The following is an 11,149-nucleotide window of genomic DNA, read 5'->3' on the forward strand; positions in this document are numbered from 1 at the left end:
GAATGAGCAAGGGAATGACTGAAAGGAGGCTGGAATGTATTTGTTTTATAATTACAATATGGCAAATCTTTAAGACAACTCATTGGAACTCTTCCTGGTCCCTGAAATGAGATCTTTGTCCTCTGAGCCCCCCAAAGAGGGCCTTTTTAATCCTCTCATATGCTATTCTCCTCAGACTTGGGCTGCTGTTACTTAGTTCTTATGAGTTTCCTCTCCAAAACAAAATATAAAAGGCTAAGGGTTGAGCCTGCCTTATCCGTCATTGTGTCTGCGGCAGCCAGTCTAATGTCTTCTGTGAAGTAGGTGCTCAATAAATACTAATAGATTTGAATTGGTAAAGCATCTTTTCTTCAATTTTTCTGGAGACGTGGGGTAACTTGGATCATAGTAGTAGATCATAGTAAATCAATATACTCTTTTTATTCAAACTCATAATTACCCTATACAAGAACTATTGTAAAATAAGAAGTGACCTCCAATAGGAAGAATGATTCTCCAATATCCTAGTGATAAATCAATATCCTAGGTTTTGCCAGAAGTGAAAAGCATTTTTAAGTCAATTTTTTATTTTATTTTATTTTATTTTATTTTTATTTTATTTATTAAGTCACTTTTAAGTCAATTTTGAATTTTTAAGTCAATTCTAAATTTTTAAGTCAATTTATCAATACAAAAGCCTTGATATTAATATAGATATATATGCATATACATAGGACTAGACTTACTAATAGGCGTTCCCTATCTTTCAAGTCAGAAGAGATAAAAATAAAATACAGATTGCACTGAACAAATAGCATATGGTATGCTTTATAAATATATACATTTTCGTCTCTCTCTCCCTCACACACACAAACCCCAAACTGTCTTTCAAGATACTGGCCCCTTGCCCTACTTTGAGGTGCCTAAGCAGAAACCTTCGGGATCTCTGATGCTATCATTTCCTTACAGACTGTCTGGAGGGAAGCCTGCCCATTACCACCAGTCAGGAAATGCACTGGATGCTCATTGCTCAGAACTCAGTGAGATGCTTTTAATGCCCCTTCCCATCAAAGCTGGAGGTTTCTCTCAGCACATTAGCTACACCTTAGATCTGGCCATTTGCTGTGCCTCAATCCAGGGGCCCAACAGGGGCTGGTGATGCTAACAAGCACTGATCAAAAGTCTCTGTCAACAGAATTCCCTACTTTTCTCTTCTTCACTGAGCGTTAGTGACTGAGAAATGAAAGCGCCGAAGCGGTAGCTGCGAGATGGAAAGTGGGCAGGCAGCAGAGCCACATGCCAGTCTTTTGATTTCTGCATGTGCTAGGAACTTGGTGCCTTGAAAGAAAAAGGGAGGACAATTAACATTTACTGAGTTTGTAGGAAGATCAAACAAATTTATTTTTTAACAGTCCTGCCTGCCAGGTATTGCTTTCTAAAATTTAGTTTTCATTGTTATCAAAGTTATATTTGCACGTATTTGAAGAGCCACGTAATTCTAAGGGCTTATTCCCAAAAGCCGCAAGCCCCAGCCCAATCCTGCTGCAGTCGGCTCCGCAGAGGCAACCTGCGCTCACCTCTTTTGTGGATTCGCTTGCTATTTCTCTCTGTATCTTTAAATAAGATACTTGTAGGGCTAGGTCTTGGAGTTTTGTTTTTTGTTGTTTTTTTTTTTTTCCTTTTAGGCAACATATATTAACTCTGCACTGCAGAAGAAAAGCACTCAGCTCTTTCACACCCCATTCTTCCCACACCACCATCCTGCGCAGGCATATGGCTCACCGTCGTCCCAGTAAAGGTACATTGAGACATTCACTGGCTCACATTATTATGTGTGAGCGCAGAGACTATGATTACTTTTCTTTTCCTGCGCAACTTTTTGTTTTCCCTGGCTTCAATAGCTGTGTTGACTTTTCATCTGTGTTGTTTCTACAAACGTGTGCATTCCCATGCTCTTCTCCTGTTGTGAGGGAGGTGGAAGGCGTGGGGCAGTGGTTATGAGTGTGCACTGCCTGGGTTCAAATCTCAGCTTTACCACTTACTGGCTGTGTGACTTTAGACTAATTATTTAAGCACCGGGTGCCTCAATTACTCACTTGTATAAGGAAGATAATAACGCTCATCTGTCTAATGGCCACCCTTAGGATTTAATTGTGAATACTTGTCTGCTTAGAAGTGTATCCGATACATGCTGGCTTTGCAATAAATGTAAGTGATCATGATGGCTCTTGTTAAGTATTCAATTATTATACCCTGCTAAAGTCTCCCCTGGAGCCTTCTGATCTGCTTCAATCTGGATGGATCAGCTTCTGGAAGACTGCAGCACAGCTGGGGCTTTGGGATGGTCATTCTCTGGCATCCTGGGGACACCCTTTGCCTCTGTTGGACGTTGGGTTCCTGCCTCACCTCCTACCTTGTCTTGGCTTACTTCTCATTTTGGTGGCTTGTCCTCTAGTAGTCGGAAAGAATTGTTCTTCTACCCTGAGGTTTGATGGATGGTATGGCCAAACATCGGATTCTAGGTTGAAAATTATTTTTGTTCAAGCTTTTGAAGGCATTGCTCTTCTGGTTTCTAGAGCTACTGCCAAAATATATGATGTCATTCTAACTCCTGATTCATACTGTTCAGCTTTGAGGATCTTCTCTTGTCTCCAACTCTCTGTCAGGCCCTGAGAGTCTTGGTATGACTCCAATTTTGTTCTTTGCCCTGGATACTTAGTGAGTCTCTGCAATGTGGAAAAGCACATTTTCTTATGTTTTTCTCTAAAATTTTCTTTCTCTTTTTAGGAGGACTCAACTTCTACATTTCTGCTATCACATTTCTAATTTTTAAGAGCTCCTTTTGTTCTCTGAATATTCCATTTTTAAATGAGTCTTTGTTTTTGTTCCAAAAGCATTAGCATCTTTTACTTCTCTAAGGATGTTAGAGGCAAGTTCTTTTTTTCATGTTTTCTTCTGCCTCCACACCCTAAGGCTCCTTCAAACTGCATTTATTGTTTTTGTTTTTGCCTTGGTCCTACTTTGCAAATGCCTGGTACTTCTTGGATGTGTGTTGGTAGTTCAGGAAGAGCTGCTGGGAGCCCTGTGTGTTTGTGCATGCGCCTTGTGGAAGGGTAGAGCTTTACTTTACTGTCACTCTAAACTGTGCTGTTAGTGTAATAGCATTCTGACAGGTAACTGAGGTTAATGCTTGTTAATAGGCCACCTTTAATCAGAAGTCTATTAACTGTACTTCTTAGGTAAGGTAACTGAGGTATCAGGAGAGGGGTTCAGTGAAGAGTGACTTATGTGCTCTGTTTCTTGGGGAACCCCTGTCAGTCTATTAAGCTCTTTCCACATAGGCTAGTAAGATCCCCAGAGTGGCTATTCCCATCATCCCTCAAGGATGGGGGTGGTGACTCAAGTGGCTAGGATTCAGGGAGGCAAGGCGACAAAGAAGGTGGGGGTCTCAGTACCAGCTAGTAAACTTACACTTCATCCCCAAAACTAGAGATCCTCCGTTTTACCCTCTTGAGAGAGAAATATTTAGCCTTCTCTCAAGATGAAGACTTGTCAGTTACTGGGCTGTAGCAATATATGCTACATAGAACTGGGGAGAAAATCTGGAGTTATGCTTCCTGTCTTTACCGCCCACCCCCCACCCACCACTCCAAAGGGTACTGGTACGACTAAGGCCCAAATACTGTAGTTTAGGTTGGGTTGCTTCTTGACTTTCCCCACTGCCAACTTGGATTTCAGCTTTCTGGGGTCTGTTTAAAGTAGCTACCACTTCCCCAACTGCTTCTCGGCTTCCAAATGTATGTCTCCTCTCCCATTCATTTAGGCCTTAATTAATATGTGTCACAATAAATAGACAAACACAACTTTACCATGACTATAATGGCATCTTCAGAGGTGACTGAGATTAATGCTTGTGTTCAATCTGCCATCTTTAATCACAAGTCTATTCACCTTACTTCTTAGGCGAGATAACGTGAAGTACCAGGGGAAGGTGTGTAATGTGTTGACACTCCAAAACCAGTAAGAAATGAAATCAGAACCTGAACTCGGGTCTGCCTGATTCTAAAGTCCCACTGTCTTCATGAGAGCACACGCCTCTCCAAAGGAGTGCGGGGCCTCTTCCAACAGGGGCCATCTATTAGAATGTGTTCCACTTTAGAATCAGCACCAGGATAAATACCATCAGCCCGTGAAGATTCAGGTGACCTCTCTCAGTCTACTGTGGCCACCACACTCCATTCTACCCCTTGTTCCAAATGTCTCACTTTTGCTCCATGAATCCTACCCAAAGCTCTGGCTCAGCCCTCTGACCTTGGTTTAAAGGGTTCCTGACTGGAAAGGGAATAACTCAGACAGAGGGGTCCTTTGTCCAGTAACATGAATGCCAACTGTCACCTTTTCCAGCGATCAAAATACTCCTGGGAAATAAAAAAAAATTAAAAAAAAAAAAAACCCTTCTCAGAAAATGTCTAAGGTCTTCTGACCAAAAAGTCAAAGAGAGGAATATTTTTAGGGCTCTCTCACTAACAGTCATGGCTTTCTCCTCATGACTAACCCTAGAGCCCACGTAACAAACCTGTCCTGTGCATCCCCACCAGCCTCACTCAGTCTCCGCTGTGTGGCTAGCGGATCAGAGCATGGGTTCCAGACACACAGGCTTGGGTGTGAACCCAGCTTTGTCACTTACTACGTGTGCGCACTTTGGGAAAGCCAAACAAGTTCTCTAAGCCTTGATTTTCTCTTCTGTAAAATGACATGGGTCATAGCAGTCACGTTATCGAGCTATCCGTTTCAGTGATGTTAAGCATTAAGTGTAATAGCTAGTAGTACATAGTTAATAAATGCTAAGTGATATTTTCTTTTTCTTTTTAATTGAGATACAGTTGACATTCAAGAAATGTTGATGCACATACAAAAAAGAACTTTGTCACTGTATGCTGATGAATGTGAACCAGACTTAATTGTGGTGATCATTTTGCAACATATACAAGTTATCAAATCATTACGTTGTACATTGAAACTAGTAGCATGTTACGTGTCAACTGTATCTCAATTAAAAAGAAGAACTGTTTACATGACAAGTTCACGGGAGATTTGTTAAAATATCTACTATGTTCAAAGAGTTGGGTTATACTTGGTGGAGGACAGAAAATGAACAAAGATCAGCTCTACCTGCAAAGGGCTTGTGGTCTGGCGCCAGGAGGGGCGAACACTGCAGGTACCCCGCAGGATGTTGCTGGAATGGACTACCCGGCAGCCAGTGCGCACAGCTCTGGGACCTGCAACAAGCCTCAGGGCTCACTAGGAGCTCACCTCAGTGTCTCTAGGATTGCTCCCAGCCACTCAGATGTATTCTGGGGATAGAAACTTCGGTTATGTAAAAGTTTAAAAAAGTGAAATGATGCAAGCTACTTGAAGGATACCGGAGATAAACGATCTATTTATATTTTTATGGTGAAGACATAAATAGAAAAAAACACAGCATCAAAGAAGTGTTCCTTAAAATATACATACAGAATGGATGAGAGATATACGCACAGCATAAACAGATGCTAACTATATACCTTTTCACATCAGCCATAATTCTGCAAGACTCATCAAGGAGATTTACCAACCACCACTGTAGTTACAGAAATTAACCCTCTGACAAACTGAGGCGTGGTGTGCTTTGGTGATATTTTTTTAAAGACATTTTGTAATAAGACTGTCAAAACAATAATGAGGAGCTCCTAAATCCCATCCATGGCTATTAGCCCACAGACATTATACACACAGAGGACAATGTTGTTTTATATAGCACTTATTCATTCAACAATTAACTGAGTACCTACTAAGTTCCAGGGACTGTCTGGCACCTGAGGACATAGCACGAGCAGTACAAAGTTCTTGTCTCCATGGGGGTGTGTTTGGTGGCAGACACTAACATACCAATAAATAATAGTTTTATAGCACTAAAAAAATCTATAAAGAAAATTTAAAAAGGGTAGTGGACTTGAATGATATACTTCAAAGAAAGAGAGTTGGGTTAAAAAAAAACACAACTAGCTTTAGGATTTGAATTCTTTGAAGGGTAGAAAAAGACAGACAGGAAACAAAACAAAACAAAACAGGAGAAGGCAAAGATTACAAAAGCAAGCATCAGAAAGGAGCTTATAAAATAGGATCCAAAGAAGGACATTCACCAGAAATCCTGGTACTAAAAAACCCTGGTTTCTTCCCTCCCTCCCTCCAACCGACTGCGAGTGGGTCCCTGGGCGCAGGGAGAGGGAGACACACAGGGCCTGACAGGTAGCTCCCAGGCAGGGAGAGGAACAGGCTGCCCTGCACGTGGAACTAGAAGCTCAGACCGACGCACAGACGGCCCGATCTGGGGACGGCTCATGTTCTTGCCGGTGAGGGAGAGTCCCGAGGGAGCCGGTCTCATTTCTGAAGCCGGAATGAGGCACAGACATTAGTGAGCTGGAAAAAGAGGCTGCTAAGAAATGTCAGGTTTGGCCTTGAACTTAATGAATCTACCCCAGTTCAGCATCATGAGTTTTACCGAGGAGCACTTCTCTGAAATTATCCTATGTCTCTCAGACTACTTAAAACCAAACAATGGTATACTCGTTTTCAGTGAGAAATAGAGCTGTCACGGAGACCAGGAGGCGGTGTGCCTGGCACTTTGCACACATGAATTCAGTTCTCACAACACTCCGAATGTAGCTGGGATTAGTATTGCCTCCATTTTACAAATCAGGAAACTGAGGCAGGATGCTTGAAATGACAGCCAGTGAGTGAAGACCTGTAATTCGAACCCAGGCAGCCCGGCTCCAGATTTCATGCTGTTAACCCTTAGCTTATAAGCCAATGGCAGGAGCTGCAAAAAGAGGGAGAGTCTAGAAGGTTCTTTGGGTTACTGGATGTGTGGCGGTATCATTCATTGACTGTTCTGTGGAAGTTAAAGCACATGACTGTATTTTACCTGCTTTTAATTCTAGTCATTTCACTATCTGACTCTTCCCTAGGAGATGTCCTGCTTTATTCTGAACCTGTTTTTGTTCGATTGTTTTCAAGGTGTGGTGCTTGAAGTAGAAGGGATGCGCCGCTCTAACTTTCTGAATGAAGAAAGCAGTGATTGGAGTACGTTTGATAGAGCAAATTATACATTTTCCAAGATGGTATAGAAATCAGAGGTGATCAATCCATCTTCAAAATATTTTAGGTAACTCTAGCCCACATTTATTCCAGTCCATGTTGGCAAACATGTGCACGCTCTATCTTTCCTTGTAATGTTAATTCCATTTTATTTTAAGGACATGGTTGGTTACATTAAATTCCAGTTTTAATTCCAAGTATTCCTTCTCATGTTCTTGGTCTACTCTTTGAACCCAGGCAGTCAACAAATACATTTTGATTATCTGTTATGTGCCAAAGACTATGCTCAGGGTACAAAGATAAGTAAGACGTGGGTGCCTACTGGGAGGGGAGGGAAGGAGGAGGCAGCGGAAGGGAGGCAGGCCCAAAGTCAAGCTCCCTGCTTGGGGACAGGATGAAGTGTAAACAAGCAGCAACAAAGAAGAGCCGTACCCTTCCTAACTGTGGGGGAGGAACGCTGCAAACAAAACTAAGCCAAAGATACATCTGGGCCACTGTTGTCATTCTCCTGCTCCTAAATCTCAAGCTCCTCAGTACTAATAACAAGTAAAGGAGATGTGATGGGTTTCATCTCCACTGCCTAGTATTCTCTGATAAAAATACTTATAAGGAGCTAGGGAAACCACAACGGTTTTAACAGATTGCTAATCCACACCCCATTAGGCATTCTTTTGAAAACCCCTCCTCTTCTGCAGAGCAGACCGGAACCCAAGGCCACGAGACGCAGACCACTCTGCTGGGCAACGCTGGAACGGACAGAGAGATGACGTGACCCCACTCCCTCATCTCACAAGTGGGAAGTGGGTTCTCGGAGACGAGTGATTTGTCCAAGGTCACACAACTAGTTAGTGGCCACTAACCAGTTAGAGCCACTGCAGCTTGGATATATGCTTCCCTAATCTAATTCTCAGTGCAGTCCTGTAGCCTTGATATTAAGCGCAGCACTGGATATACCCTGAAAACAGTGAGAGCCCATGGGAATAAGAACAACGTTAAAAAGTCATGATTAAGAGTGAAAAGTAACCCCCGAGAAAACCTCAACATTCTCCTCTGTGTTTCCCCACTGCTCCCTCTCCGTCCTCAGTTCCAACTTCCTATTCTACTCGAAAACTCATCACCCTCTCAATCTGCCAAAGCATGAAAGACTTCTATTTAAAAATACCACTTGGATCCTGAAAACAGGATGGCCTCCTTGGCATCATCCTATTCCTGTACCTCGGTTAAACCATGAGTAAAAAACACGTAAAAAATGCCTCCCTCTTTGAATGAAGTGTGAGGCAACCAATCGCTACGTGGTGCTGAAGACGGTGGAGCCGAGGAAGCTCATGGTTTATTTATCCTATAGCCTCAGGAAACGCGAGGCCCGTGCAATTAATTTTAATAATTTCTCACGCGCCGGTTTTTTGAGGCACCAGGTCAACTGCATGCAGCCGGCTGTGCCAGACGACACAAACGCCAAGACAAAGGCACAGTTCAACTGGGCCAAATGCCCCCCTTTCTCAGAAGCCCCCTTCAACGTGAAAGCTTCCCCACGTGCCAGTTTTACGTTTGCTGTGGCTCACACACACGGAGGAAATTTCAGAGGACAGTAAAGCAGGAAAAGGACTACGTGGCATCGAACAAAAGGCACGTCTGCTCTTCTGCTTTGATTCTGGTCCTTCGTAAATGAGTCTGTAACACCCGGCCTGAGCGCGGGGACAGAAGGAGGAGCCTGGCAGGCTTCTTCCCTAGTCCCTTAGGGTTTGTTAATCTCCTTACGCTCTCTTCCAAGGTAATATTCAAATCAGCTACACAGCTCAATTTACTTCACTTGGGACTCTAATTGAATAAATCTAAAATAACAACAGACACACTGGCCCAGAGCCTTGGCCAAATTTTTCCTTGGATACTTAAGGCACATTCTGGCTGTTTTACTTCTGCCTGAAAGCAGGGAAAGGCACTCTGGTCCAGTCCCCAGTTCCACACCAGGGGCAGGATGACTGCCCTTCGCTGTTTCAGAGGTGGCTAATAGTTACTGCGGCGTGAACGGTTTCCAGGATAACCTAGGAAGAGCTTAAGCATCCTTGAAGGTGGAAAGGATGTCTTACCCAAGTCAACTAGTAAGTTTTTAAAGCAACGATATTTGGTAAGGTCCCATTCTGTGCCTACATGTCACTTTCTTCAGAAATCATAAGATCTGGGTCAACTATGGGGGTTCATTTGGTCTATTTTCTCAGTTACATTAAGGTGAGCCCTTGATCATCCTGTATTTGTAGCTATTCCCATTTGTAAACATATTCAGAGAATGACAGTACAGTCAACCTGCCACTCATTCGAGCTTCTCTCAATTCTTTTGCAAAGGATAAGAATTTAAAAAACTGTATTATTATCTACTGGGACGAGGAATTCAGGGTGAAGCCTTAGGAACATCATAAGATAAAATGAACCACTGATAATGAGTTTAAATCTGGTAGATGAAGACAAACCATGAGAGACGATGGACTCTGAAAAACAAACTGAGGGTTCTAGAGGGGAGGGGGGTGGGAGGATGGGTTAGCCTGGTGATGGGTATTGAGGAGGGCACGTTCTGCATGGAGCACTGGGTGTTATGCACAAACAATGAATCATGGAACACTACATCAAAAACTAATGATGTAATGTATGGTGATTAACATAACAATAAAAAAATTTTTAAAAAGCACACACACACACACACAACAGAGAGTATGTTTGACTAGAAGGCCAGGTATAAGCTATATTGCATGAGCTCAATAAAGATTCCCCATTTTTAACATGAATACAGAACCTGCACCTTACCATATAGTTAGGGATATGGTTGTTAGCAAAATCTTTTTGAAGAAATAACAATTACAAGTGACATATCTAATATTTATTTTCCTTATTTTTAATCAATATCTTAATAAGGTTTCTTTAAATGACTGGGTACTTGCCCTCCTTCACGCCTGTTCTCAAAACAATACATATAAATAAAATAAAATAATAAAGATAAGCATTTTCACATAAAAAAACCCCCAAAAACTGGTATATCAAACCGTGGCCCTCCAAGCTTTTCTCTGGGGAGAGCATCACCTAGCGAGGATGTTTTTAAGGAAATCACATGCTAAGCACACTGAGAGGCTTTTAAAGATCACATGTGTAGAAATGCTGACATTCTTTCAGCTATTTGAAGACAAGGGTTAAAAGGAATCAGTGCACACAACTGTCAGCTCTCAAAGAAAGGAAGGAGCAGCCCCAAGGGTGGCTGTGTTGTGGCTAAATGGTGATCTCACTGGGGAGGGAGCCTCTGTCTTACTGGCAAACGTGGGGAACCTTCTCCACCTGAGCATTGCCCTATGGCAGGATGGTCATCAGAGTGAACGTTCCTGCTTCTCAGTGTGCGGGTATTTTCATTATATGTTCACCATATATTCTTAAGAGTTCGGAAACTCTCATGGGTTCAGTAAATGCCCAGCAAACACTTTGGGCCAAAGACTTCTTCTCTCCTCGACAGACCAACGGGTCTTCAGCTTCTCAATACTACTACCACGTACTCGATCCTAGCCTCTTCTTAAGTTTTTCTTTCACTGGTAGAATTATTCCAAGTGTATGATTCCCTTTTCCAGGTCCCTGCCTCTCACGTTGGACTAATAAAGCCCAGGTTCCACGACTGCTCAGGCTGGTGACTGTGCCAACCAGACCATGCTGAAAACTGGCTCCTAACCAGTGGGAAACGTGCAGGTGCAGGTGCAGGAGCCCAAATCCTGTAGCAGAATACCTGGGAACTAAAGCTCATACTTCAGTGGGAGCCAGCTGGTTGCCTTGTCTTTGTAGATGAGGGCAGCATGTGCTAAGTTATCTCAACAGCCTGCTGCTATCCTCAGCGTAGCGGGGAAACGTCACCCGAGAGAAAGAATGAATGTGGGCATCACTACCTGGAGCAAGCCTCCAAGCGTCTTAAATATCCCACAGCCTGTGCGTTTCAGCTCCTATCTGAGATTTTCCCTTCCTATATTCATCTTATGCTCCTCTGATCTCACATCTTGTTTCTAATCAC

General features: G+C 42.8%; 1 protein-coding gene across 26 annotated transcripts in view; it reads right to left on the reverse strand.

Annotated features, from left to right (window-relative positions):
• The window catches only part of FARS2 (phenylalanyl-tRNA synthetase 2, mitochondrial), a 617,893-nt gene that overhangs the window by 164,100 nt on the left and 442,644 nt on the right, over positions 1–11,149 (reverse strand). The window lies entirely within an intron of this gene.

The sequence above is a fragment of the Mirounga angustirostris genome, unplaced genomic scaffold (genome assembly GCF_029215605.1).
Source record: "Mirounga angustirostris isolate CCGP_5_RB_7025 unplaced genomic scaffold, mMirAng1.0.hap1 SCAF_8, whole genome shotgun sequence".
Taxonomy (NCBI): domain Eukaryota; kingdom Metazoa; phylum Chordata; class Mammalia; order Carnivora; family Phocidae; genus Mirounga; species Mirounga angustirostris.